This window comes from Ovis canadensis, chromosome 1, assembly GCF_042477335.2.
Source record: "Ovis canadensis isolate MfBH-ARS-UI-01 breed Bighorn chromosome 1, ARS-UI_OviCan_v2, whole genome shotgun sequence".
Lineage (NCBI taxonomy): Eukaryota > Metazoa > Chordata > Mammalia > Artiodactyla > Bovidae > Ovis > Ovis canadensis.
The window spans coordinates 64,685,389-64,697,515 of NC_091245.1; the positions used below are offsets into that span (position 1 = coordinate 64,685,389).

The following is a 12,127-nucleotide window of genomic DNA, read 5'->3' on the forward strand; positions in this document are numbered from 1 at the left end:
TTACCACTAGCGCCACCTGGGGAGCCCTAACAATGCCTGGCATATGGTAAATGTTCAAGAAATACTACATTTATTATAATGATGAATAAGAAGGAAGTAGTGTGAAATAATAAGTAATTGTAAAAGGTCAAGACAGAAATCACTGGTGACCTTGAGAAAATTTTTTGTGGAATGGGAGGAGAGGAACTACATTAGAGTGGTTTCAGAGGTAAATAGGAGGTACAGACTTTGAGACACTACTTAGAGATAATTCTTTGAAGATGTTTGACTGAAGAAGACAATTCAGTTCAGTTCAGTTGCTCAATCATGTCCAACTCTTTGGGACCCCATGGACTGCAGCATGCCAGGCTTCCCTGTCCATCACAAATTCCCGGAGCTTGCTCAAACTCAGTCAGTGATGCCATCCAAGTATCTAATCCACTGTTGTCCCCTTCCCCTCCTGCCTTCAATCTTTCCAGCATCAAGGTCTTTTCTAATGAGTCAGTTCTTTGCATCTGATGGCCAACATATTGGAGCTTTAGCTTCATCATAAGTCATTCCAATGAATATTTAGGACTGATTTCTTTTACAATTGACTGGTTTGATTTCCTTGCTGTCCAAGGGACTCTCAAGAGTCTTCTTCAACATCACAGTTCAAAAGCATCAAGAAAAATAGGATTGTGAGAGTGAAAAGAGGCAGTATTTGCTTTTGAAGCAATTAGGTAGAATGGGAGTTTTAAAAAGGAGAGATTTAAGCATGTTTAAATATTGGAAAGGAACTTGTAGAAAAGGAGAAAATGAAAATACAGGACAGACAGGGGTAAATATATGGGCTCTAAGAAGGTGGGAGAGGTAAGATCCAGAATATATAGGGAAAAGACTGAACTTTGATGGGCAGAGGAACATCTCTCACTGTAACAGGAGGGGAGAAATGACAGGAATAGATGTAAGCAGGCTGGAAAAGATGTTTTCATTCTCCTTTCTCTTAAACAATTCTCTGAAGCATATTCAAGGGGCTTCAAGTACCCAGCTCTGTGGAATTCCCTGTTCTCATTTTCTCATGCAGTATTTTATATTGTAGATCATTCATTTCTTAAAACTCCATCCTCTCTTTTAAAACATATTTCAAGTAAGCCAAAAAATGTCTAAAAAATGTAATGAATGCCCATATACACTTTAGCAGATACAAATGAAACTCCAATTCCATTCTCTTCCCTTCTCTCACAGAAAAACACTAGTTTGAATTAGGTATTTTCATTCCCATGCTTGTTTTTATAATTTTACCACTTACATGTACTGCATATGATACGTGTATAATATACGTGAATATGTCTTTAAACAATGTACAGTTCATGTGGATATTTTAGTCTTTCAGTGACAAACCCTGAGAAGCAAATTTTCTCAATCTTTGTCTGAAAGGTTACATTATTTGGAACTATAGATAGTTTAGTTACATAATAAATTCTAAGTTTATTGGTTTTTCCTCAGCTCCTTGAAGATACTGTTTAATTAACTTCTGGCTTCCACACTGTTCTTGAGAAATCTGTTGTTGTTCTACTGCTAATCCAATAGTTATTTGCAAGTAATTTATCTCTTATATCTGATTCCTTTCTAGATTTTATCTTTGTTTTTGTAGTATTCCAATTTATCACAGTGTGTCTAGAGTATACTTCTTTTTATTTTGCTTAAGACTCGTGATTATTAGCTTTGAGACATTATTTCATCAATTCTTTGAAAGTTTTGAAATTATCAACCATTATCTCATCAAATTTGTCTCTCACTTTCTTATCTCGCTTGCTGGGAATCTTACTGAATAACATATTGAACTCTCATCCTAACTTCATTTTCCTTTTATTATTTTTTTTAGTTATTTTTGATTGCACTGGGTCTTCATTGCTGCATCAGGCTTTCTCTAGTTGTGATGAGTCGGGGCTGCTCTCTAGCTATGGTGTGCTGGCTTTTCATTGCAGTGGCTTCTCTTGTGGCAGAGGACAGACTCTAGGGCACACGGGTTTCAGTAGCTGCGATGCGCAGGCTCAGTTGTGCTATACAAGCTTAGTTGCTCCCCAGCACATGGAATCCTCCCAGACCAGGAATTGAACTGCATCTCCTGCATTGCAAGGCGGACTCTCAACCACTGGACCACAAAGGAAGTCCCTCTCATTTTTCTTAATTCATACTTTCCATTCCCTAGTTCTTCATACTTCCCTTCTGTATAATTTTCTCAGAGATATCTTCATTTACTAGAGCTTCCCATCTGCCTGCAATGCAGGAGGCACATTCAATCCATGGGTTGGGAAGACGCTCTGGAAAAGAAAACGGCAACCCACTCCAGTATTCTTACCTGAAAAATCCCATGGAACCTGATGAACGTGATGGGCTACAGTCCATGGTGTCACAAAAGAATCAGACATCACTTAGTGCCTAAAAAACAACAATCTTCATTTACTAATATATCTTCATTTACTAATATATCTTCATAAGCTATTAATCAGTCCACAAGATTTTTAATGACTGCATTTTGAATTTCCAAATGTTCTACTATTTTTTAAAAATCTGTCCTTATTTCCACAGTGTCTTATTCTTTTCAAGTTTTAACCATCCTTTCCTTCTCACTATATATCCCTTAGTGGAAATCTTGTCTATCACATCTATGCAAATACTCCAACAAAGGTACCTTTAAACTAGTATGCTTACCCAAGCTTCAGTTACATATTTCCAGCTGCCTTCTAAGCATTATTAGATATCTCCTGTCTCATGCTGTGAGGTTTACCTGACTACTCCATGTGTAGCAGAGTAATAATGTATCCTTTCTGTGACTTTCGGTAACACTCCCCTGTTCCATTCAATTAATAGTTGGCATCACACAGCCTCACAGTGTAGATTTCCTTTGCATGTGAACAAAACTAGACTATATGCCCTCAGAGAACAAGGATCACATTCCCTGCCTCTGAGCAAGACTTCTGGATATCTTTAATTCTAGCACAACCACTTAAATGCATTCAAAACTAGACTCTCTTATATTTGACTTTCCATAGGGAGGCCTGGCATGCTGCAGTCCATGGAGTCGCAAAGAGTCAGACATGACTTAGTGACTGAATAACAACAATATCTTACGTGTGCCTGTCCTTTGATAGAAGGTGAAAGTGAAAGTGAAGTCACTCAGTTGTGTCTGACTCTGTGGACTATAGCCTGCCAGGCTCCTTCCTTCCAGGATTTTCCAGGCAAGAAATACTGGAGTGGGTTGCTATTTCCTTCTGCAGGGGATCTTCCCAACCCAGGAATCAAACCTAGGTCTCCTGCACTTTAGGCAGACTCTACAGTCTGAGCCACCAGGGAAGCCCTGTCCTTTGGTAGAAAGCACAGTTTTGTATTGGCTGGTGTCCTCTACTGAATTTACCAAGGGATTGCTTATAATAGATGTTCGTTAATTGATCTGATTGGTAACCAACAGGTTAGTTGCTGTTTAGTCACTAAGTCATGTCTGACTCCTACGACCCCATCGACTATAGCCTGCCAGGCTCCTCTGTCCATGGAATTCTACAGGTAAGAATACTGGAGTGGGTTGCCATTTCCTTCTCCAGGGGATCTTCCCAATCCAGGAATTGAACCCGGGTCTCCTGCATTGCAGGCAGATTCTTTTTGACTGAGCTATGAGGGAAGTGTAGGAAAGGAAGCAACAGGTAAGTAGATCATTTTGAAATTTTCCTTGAGAGTTTAAGAGTTAAAACTTACACCTTTGTACTTGGTGATGTTGTCTCCTTATTCTCATATCTCAAAGCATCAGTGAATAACTGATACGTACCTTTCAGTATACAAAGCTTATTGCAAGAATGAGTCATATTAACCTAAATTACAACAACGTGGGCCAACTTGTTATTTCACTCTTTCTTTTAGTCTTTATCCCAAGTCATGAAATATTATCATTAACTAAAGTATAAAATAAAACTATAATCAAGCTTTTATTTTATAGTGGAATGAGTAGTTTTTCCAGTGAAAACATAGGCTTAAAGACCAATATATTTCTAGAAACTCTTTGAAAGAGAGTAACATTGCTATTAGCCTAGGACTTTCACTCAGGAACAACAATTGCGGTGAATTAAATTATTCCAAGATCCTAAGCACGATAAGAAAGAAATGTTATTTTGAACTGAGGGAGTTTTGACTTTTTGGCTAACATCCATGGCAAGTTATGTGGATTGTGTCAGAAGCTAGTTTGGGTTTTTTTCACTTGAAATATAATGCAGATGTACTCATCATATTAATCCTTAAACATGAAATACTAGACAAAATTAATTAGGTAGCTTACTCTCACATATTAAATATTTGAGAAGAAATGAGTCATTTTCTTTTCTTTTTTCCTCCCTCTCTTTTAGACAATGTATACATTTCTGTTGTAAAACACTAAAGCAGTTTAAGTAAATGCAATATAGTCTAATGTTAAAGTTCCTCTTTATCTTCCCAGTCCCTTCCTCTGTCTCTGTCTCTGTGTACCAGTCTATACCAATATAGGTGTATAAATTTTTATGTATATGTATATTATCTTATAATAAATAAGTGGAAGCATATAGTTAGTATAATATATGACTTGCTTTTTTCTCTTAATATAATTGAGACTTTTTTCCATTTTAGTACATATTTATCATCACTTTTAACAAGTGCATAATATTCCAAATTATGAATGTATTATAAGTCATAAAACTATTTTTCCTTCAGTTCAGTTCAGTTCAGTCACTCAGTCATGTCTGACTCTTTGCAATCCCATGAGCCACAGCCTTCCAGGCCTCCCTGTCCATCAGCAACTCCCAGAGTTCACCCAAACCCATATCCATTGAGTTGGTGATGCCATCCAACTATCTCATCTTCTGTCGTCCCCTTCTCCTCCTGCCCTCAATCTTTCCCAGCATCAGGGTCTTTCCAAATGAGTCAGCTCTTCGCATCAGGTGGCCAAAGTATTGGAGTTTCAGCTTTAGCATCAGTCATTCCAATGAACACCCAGGACCGATCTCCTTTAGGATGGACTGGTTGGACCTCCTTGAAGTCCACGGGACTCTCAAGAGTCTTCTCCAACACCACAGTTCAAAAGCATCAATTCTTCTGTGCTCAGCTTTCTTTATAGTCCAACTCTCACATCCATACATGACTACTGGGAAAACCACAGCCTTGACTAGATGGATCTCTGTTGGCAAAGTAATGTCTCTGCTTAGGTTGGTCATAACTTTCAAGGAGTAAGTGTCTTTTAATTTCATGGCTGCAATCACCATCTGCAGTGATTTTGGAGCCCAAAAAAATAAAGTCAGCTACTCTTTCCACTGTTTTCCCATCTATTTGCCATGAAGTGATGGGACCGGATGCCATGATCTTCGTTTTCTGAATGTTGAGCTTTAAGCCAACTTTTTCACTCTCCTGTTTCACTTTCATCAAGAGGCTCTTTAGTTCTTCTTTACTTTCTGCCATAAGGGTGGTGTCATCTGCATATTTTTCCTTTAAAAATAGTATTACCAAAAAAAAAAAAAACTTTGTATACCTATCTCTGTACAAACATGTCTTTGGATAGATCCCTACAGGTAGAATTGTTGAGTCAAAGGGTTTACATATTTTAAATTTTGATAAATATGCAAATGATCATTCCAATGTCTTCATCAATGTATACTTCCTTCAACGGTATGTAAGAGGGCTTGTTTTTCTACATACTACAGTGACACTGAACTGTCTATTAGTGCTAACTTTCCATTTAACCCTCTACTGAAAAGTAGAAATAATAAAAGCAGTATAAATTTGAGGGAGACAAAGGAAAAGTAAAAAAAAAAAAAAAATGAGTTCTCATTGTCTCATCATTTACATAATTAAGGTAATAGACAATGTCTAAGATTGAAACAGGTGGTCAAAGGAGGGGGAAAAAAAACTCATACAAAATGACCCCAGTGACTCCAAGAGGGGTCTTTTAGTATCTAATACCTGTTGTGGAAAAAAAAAAAAATGAAGTTTAGCTATTCATTTTTCACTACAGTTTTTTGTTTCCATTAAATTCAAGTAAATTTAATTTATTACCTTTTATAACTCTCTTTTTTTAATTTTTCCTTCAGGGTCTCTCTCAACTCATTCTTCATCTATATTTATATAGAAAGAGATTTTCTCCAAATGTTGACATTGGCTATTTCTGGGTGGTTATTTTGGGTTGGTGGTTGCTTTCTTCTGTCCATTTGAATACTTTAATGAGTATCTATCACATTTTATTAAATCAATAAAATACTACTCTAAAATCAAAAAATTAAAATATACACAAAATGTTATATATGTGTCTGCATACACACATACACACATGCTGAAAATCCAAGCAGTAAAGAAAGACACAAAATGAAAAGTGAAAACTGTCGATCCTTCCCACTCCTTACTATACTGTACCTTTTCCCCAAAGATAACCACTGTGAAAAGTTTCTTAAAATTCTTATTATTTAAAAACTGTGCACATACAATGTACTTATATATACATAACATTCTTTTTTTTTATACAAAGACTCACACACTGCTCCACACCTTGTTCTTTTTAGTATTATATTTTAGAAATCTTTCCATATCAGCAGTTTGAGATATATGTGTTCACTGCTGGTCCTTGCAGCCACATTCACATAGTATTGACAACACTCCATGGATAAAGAATTCTGGCAGACCAATGGAAGCTTCCACCTGCTGACACTGAAAATGATGAAAGAAGGAAAGGGCAACCTACAGTTCCTCTTCCTTTCAGTCCTTCCTTATTCATCATTAACCCATTGGTAGAATGTATATAAATCAAGAAATGAATTTTAAAAATTGAGTTAGATTTGTGCAGCATTTCCATGATTTCAGTAAGAATGAAACAAAAATGGACACACTTAGAAGTACAAATTGTGTAATTTCAATGATTATATGCACATTAAATGTTCTTATATTTGCATTTTAAAACTGCCATTGTACAATATGAAGATACAAGGTAAAATTCACGCTAACAATCTAAAATTTTATTTATTATTTGCTTAGAATGACATTAAGTAGCAAATTAAAAATACTATGAAAGTTGAGAAATCACAGAAAGAAAAGCTTAATTTTACTTTAGTACCTTGGGCACTTTTCTCCTATTTCTTGAACAAGGGTTATGTTGCTGGCCCTGTTTAATAGTCTAAAAACAGAGAAAGTTGCAGTATAGCAGAAAGAAAACAGGAGACTTTTAGTTCTTGCCCCACAGAAGCATGGCAGATATTGACAGTTGCTTCTCCTACAAATATTCTCCTCTTTTTTCTTGGTAACAGTACCCCCATCTTGTTCAGCATGACAACGTGCCTTGTATTTTTTAAAGTGGGTATCTTTCAACAGCACACACTGCATTTACCAAATTCTATTGCTTTTACAAGGAATCGAATGATCCATGTCTAGTCAAAGAGATATAAATAAAGTTTACTAGATGGGGCTTATGAAAAAGAAATTTTCTTGATTTAAAAAGAGAGAGACAGAGAGAGAAAGTAGACTCCACTGGCAAGCACCTTTCGACTTCACCTTTCTTCTTTTTTCAGCCATTAGTATGATGCCTAGATATATAGGAACCATCCTGAGACATGGAGCTAAAAGCCACATACTAAGAATAGCAAAATAGAAACACAAAAAGCTGCCAATCTCTGAATTTCTTATTAGGTGAAAAAATATATCCCTATTTTTTGTATCCAGGTTTCTGTAACTTGAGCTGAACAGTCAACCATTGACTAATATAGGCAGACTAGATAACATACAAACAAACACCCAGCAATGTTAGGTAAAGTGAAAAAAATATTTTAATATGTATTTGAGTTTACAAAAAAAGACAGAAATATTTAAGTGTCAGATAAAGAAAGAAGTGAGCACTGTAGCTGTGAGCACACAATATGACCCTGTCTTGAGTGGGAAGGGGGTTGAGAAAGGTCCTTGAATCTTTAATTTCATATGGTATCTGGAGAAAAGAATTTGGTACAAGCAGAAACCAGAAACTATGAGCCCTTCCTCATGCTCTCTCCCCATAAAAAGATCTGGGAAGTTCTGTACCCTCAGTGAAAAAGTCAGTCCTCAGCACAGCAAGATGACAAGGAAGATTTTCTATCATGGAACGAGCTCTGAAAAGGGGGTTGGCGGAAGGTCTCCCAAGATAATTTATAATCATGATTTGTGTTCCCACTGATAGGGTTTCAAACTTAGGATATCTGAATGATCTTGGAACTTCTAAGTCCAGAAAGAAATTCATATAAAAATTGGTCACTGCAAAAATTTTTTTAAGTTCAAAATGGTTTCATTTTTTAAATGTTTTTTCAAAAAGAGGATGGGTTCAAGATGGCAATATAGACTACAGCTGCATACAGAATAATTCCCTCTTAAAAAAAAAGAAAAGAGCAGGCTAGCTGACGATGACTACATATCAGGCAAATGAGAAAAAAAAACACACTGAAATGGATAGGAGAGGCTGGGACACAATCTCACCATAAACCTCACCCCAAGCACACAACCCAGAATCAGGAGGGAATTCAAACCCAGAGCTTCTTACTGAGGAGCAAAGGATTTAAACCCCACATCCAGCACCCCAGTTTTTTAGACCTGTACCTGACAGATGAGCTCTCAAACATCTAGATTTGAAAACAAACTGGGCTTGCATTCACTGAAACCAAAAGACTCAGAAACGACTTTTTAAAGGCTCGAGTGCTAGGACTCATCCTGCCCAGGGCCCAGATCAGAGATAGTTGGCAACAAAGTGAAAGAGCCTCACCCTACTTATGTTAAAACAACAGTCTGATGGATAGGAATCTAATTTAACTCTCACATATAGGAGACTGCTGAAATGTTCCCTGGGGACACAGACTGGGGCATGATCTTTGTACTCTCCCCCTTGCTCCAGCCAATGGACACAATCTCTCTTTTTCTTTTTCCAGTGGGTACCATATCTATACTCCCCAACTCTGCCTCACTATAATCAGTGGGCACCACATTCATGTTTCTATAAAGAAAGCTGAGAGCCAAAGAATCGATGCTTTTGAACTGTGGTATTGGAGAAGACTCTTGAGAGTCCCTTGGACTGCAAGGAGATCAAACCAGTCAATCCTAAAGGAGATCAGTCCTGAATATTATTGGAAGGACTGATGCTGAAGCTGAAACTCTAATATTCTGACCAACTGATGCGAAGAACTGACTCATTAGAAAAGACCCTGATGCTGGAAAGATTGAAGGCAGGAGGAGAAGGGGACGAGGATGAGCTGGTTGGATGGCATGACTGACTTGACAGTCATGAAACGAGCAAGCTCCAAGAATTGGTGATGGGCAGGGAAGCCTGGCATGCTGCAGTCCATGGGGTTGCAGAGAGTCGGACATAACTGAGTGACTGAATTGAACTGACAGTCATGTTGCCCCTCTAGAGTGCTCCAGAGTATCAATATCTCCAATGAAAGTGAAAGAAAGTGAAGTCGCTTAGTCGTGTCCAGCTCTTTGCGACCCCATGGACTATAGTCTACCAGGCTTCTCCGTCCATGGGATTTTCCAGGCAAGAGTACTAGAGTGGGTTGCCATTTCCTTCTCCAGGGGATCTTCCTAACCCAGGGATCGAACCCAGGTTTCCCACATTGCAGGCAGATGCTTTACCCTCTAAGTCACCAGGGAACCCCAGAGGGGAGTGTTTATACAGTCTGTGACCCTAATACTGCCCAGGAGATGCCCCTTGATTGCTGGCTCTGGAGGACAGGGGAGTCTGTGTTCCTGGGCCTGACGGGACTATAACAATTAGAGAGACAGTTATAGGAAGGCTACCACCCCAGTGTACTGTTCAGACAGCAGATACTCCCAGTCTGTGAAAGAAGACTATTTGCTAGTCCAGAATCTTTATCCTGAGGGTCAGGCTTCTGGCTTGACACGTATCTAGTGACCTAAGAAAGTGTTCTCAGGGATTACAAACTGCTGGATAGAATCTTTGCATAATCCCTCTTGCCTTACTCCAAATAACCACTATCTCCCAGAATGGAATATCTACTTTTGTCAGGCACCCCAACTTTTGCAGCTTCTACACAGGACATCTCTGCGTGGCCCGGCTCTGGTGGCCAGTGAGGCATATGCTTGCAGGTCCCGCAAGTACTGTAATCAACAGAAAACGAGTTCTGAAACAGATACCGCCGCCCAGAGCACAGGAAGAGACAACAGACACAGACGCTTAATCTCTCTGTGAAAGAGGCCTACTAGTGAATCATCACAAATGACGCCTTAGAAGCAGGCTTCCTCTAGTTAAACACACATGACTGCAATCCCTTCCACAGACCTCAGAGGGCAAGAGCTATCTTTGCACTCTCCCTCTGCCGAATGCCAGACTGCTAGTTATCTCCTGAAGGGGAACTCTCACACATATCTGCTCCCCTGGTTTTTATGTCTAGTACCCTCGTTTTTAAGGTTGCTGTCCAGGTGACATCCCTTGACTCCTTGCCTCTTGCAGTCAGCAGGCTTGTATTCCTAGGTCCCATAGGACTGTGACAATCAGAGACACCGTTCCTGATAGGCTACCACCCTCAAGGCACTACACAGACAACAGGCTGAAAGACATCCCCAGTCTTTGTGAAAGAGTTCTATTTTCTTATCATGGAGCTGTGGCCAGATGGGCAAGCTTCAGGTCTGGCACACACCTCAGGGCCTATGGAGCTACTCTCAGAGAACACAGGCCAGAGGATGCCATCTTTATGTCCTGCCTCCGACTCACTGTGTCTCACCAGCATCTCTTAAAGAACAGCGTATACACTTGTCTAGAGCCCTGATTTTTATGACTGCCATCCAGGGGAATGCCTAGTTCTAGTGACCTAGTTCTAGTGACCAGTGGGGCTTATGCTTGTGGTCCCACAGGACTGGATATATTTGCATACTTTATTTTTTTTTTAATTTTAATATCTTTAATTCTTACATGCGTTCCCAAACATGAAAAAGCTGCTGTCTATGACAGTCTGGCTTCCAATCAGCCTGAATCTACATGCTGACCACAATCCTCCCCTTTGGGACATTGATAAGTGCTGGCATACCCTCTTCTACTGAGAACTATTAAAAATAGGCTCCTTGGATAATTACAAAGGTTTGAGAGAAAACCAAGACTTACAGAGGGAAGCACCCTAGAGCAGAGTTGAATGACCAAGTGCATCTCCTACACGAAGCCACTATTTCTAGAATGGGAGAGGTAGTTGTTTCAGCTGATGCATAGAAGCCAATAAAGAGATTTAATAAAGAAACAGAGAAATGTGTTCCATACCACACAACAAAATAAAACCTCAGAAGAAAATTTTAATGAAACTTCCCTGATAAGTACCTTTAAGTAAACTTTAAGTAAGTTACCTTTAAGTAAGTTACCTGATAAAGCATTCAAACGATAGTCATAAAGATGCTCACCAAATTTTAAAGAATGGATGAACACAGTGAGAACTTCAAAAAAGACTACAAAGTTGACAGCAGAATTGACAGCACTGAAGAATACAATAACTGAACTGAAAAATAAACTGGCATAGTTAAGCAGCAGACTAGATGAAGCAGAAGGAAAGATAAACTTGCGTCAACGTGAACACAAGTCACTCAATCAGAAGAATTCACCCCATCAGAGCACGAAAAAGAAAAAAGAACGAACTAAAAAGGTGAAGAAAGCGTAAGAGACTTACGGGACAACATCAAGCAGATTAACACTCAAACTATAAGGGTCCTAAAGGAAGGAGAGAGAGAAAAGGGCAGAAAAATTATATGAAGAAATAATGACTAAAAACTTTCCTAACCTGGAGAAGGAACCAGATATCCAGACCTAGGAAACTCAGAGAGTTCCAAATATGATGAACCCAAAGAGACCCACACCAAGGGACATTATTATTGAAACATCAAAAGTTAAAAGACAAGGAGAGAATCTTAAAAGCAGAAAGAAAAAAATAAGTTGTTATACACAAGAGAACCCCCATAAGACTTTGAGCTGATTTTTCAGTACTAAATTTGTAGGCCAAAGGAAGTGGCAGAGGATATTCAAAGCATGGAAAGAAAAAAACTAACAACCAAGAATACTCTATTCAGAAAATGTATTATTCAGAATTAAAGGAGAGATAAAGAATTTTTCAGACAAGTAAAAGCTAAAGAAGTTCTTCATCAATAAATCAAA

The 12,127-nt window shown here is 38.6% G+C and overlaps 1 long non-coding RNA gene across 5 annotated transcripts in view; it reads right to left on the bottom strand.

Moving 5' to 3' along the window:
• LOC138443747 (uncharacterized) overlaps positions 1-12,127 on the bottom strand; it is a 93,961-nt gene that overhangs the window by 70,646 nt on the left and 11,188 nt on the right. For all 5 annotated transcript variants that reach the window (XR_011258290.1, XR_011258293.1, XR_011258297.1 and 2 more), the window contains exon 2: positions 2,324-2,403. This is a non-coding gene — a long non-coding RNA (uncharacterized lncRNA). The remainder of the gene's footprint in view (positions 1-2,323; positions 2,404-12,127) is intronic.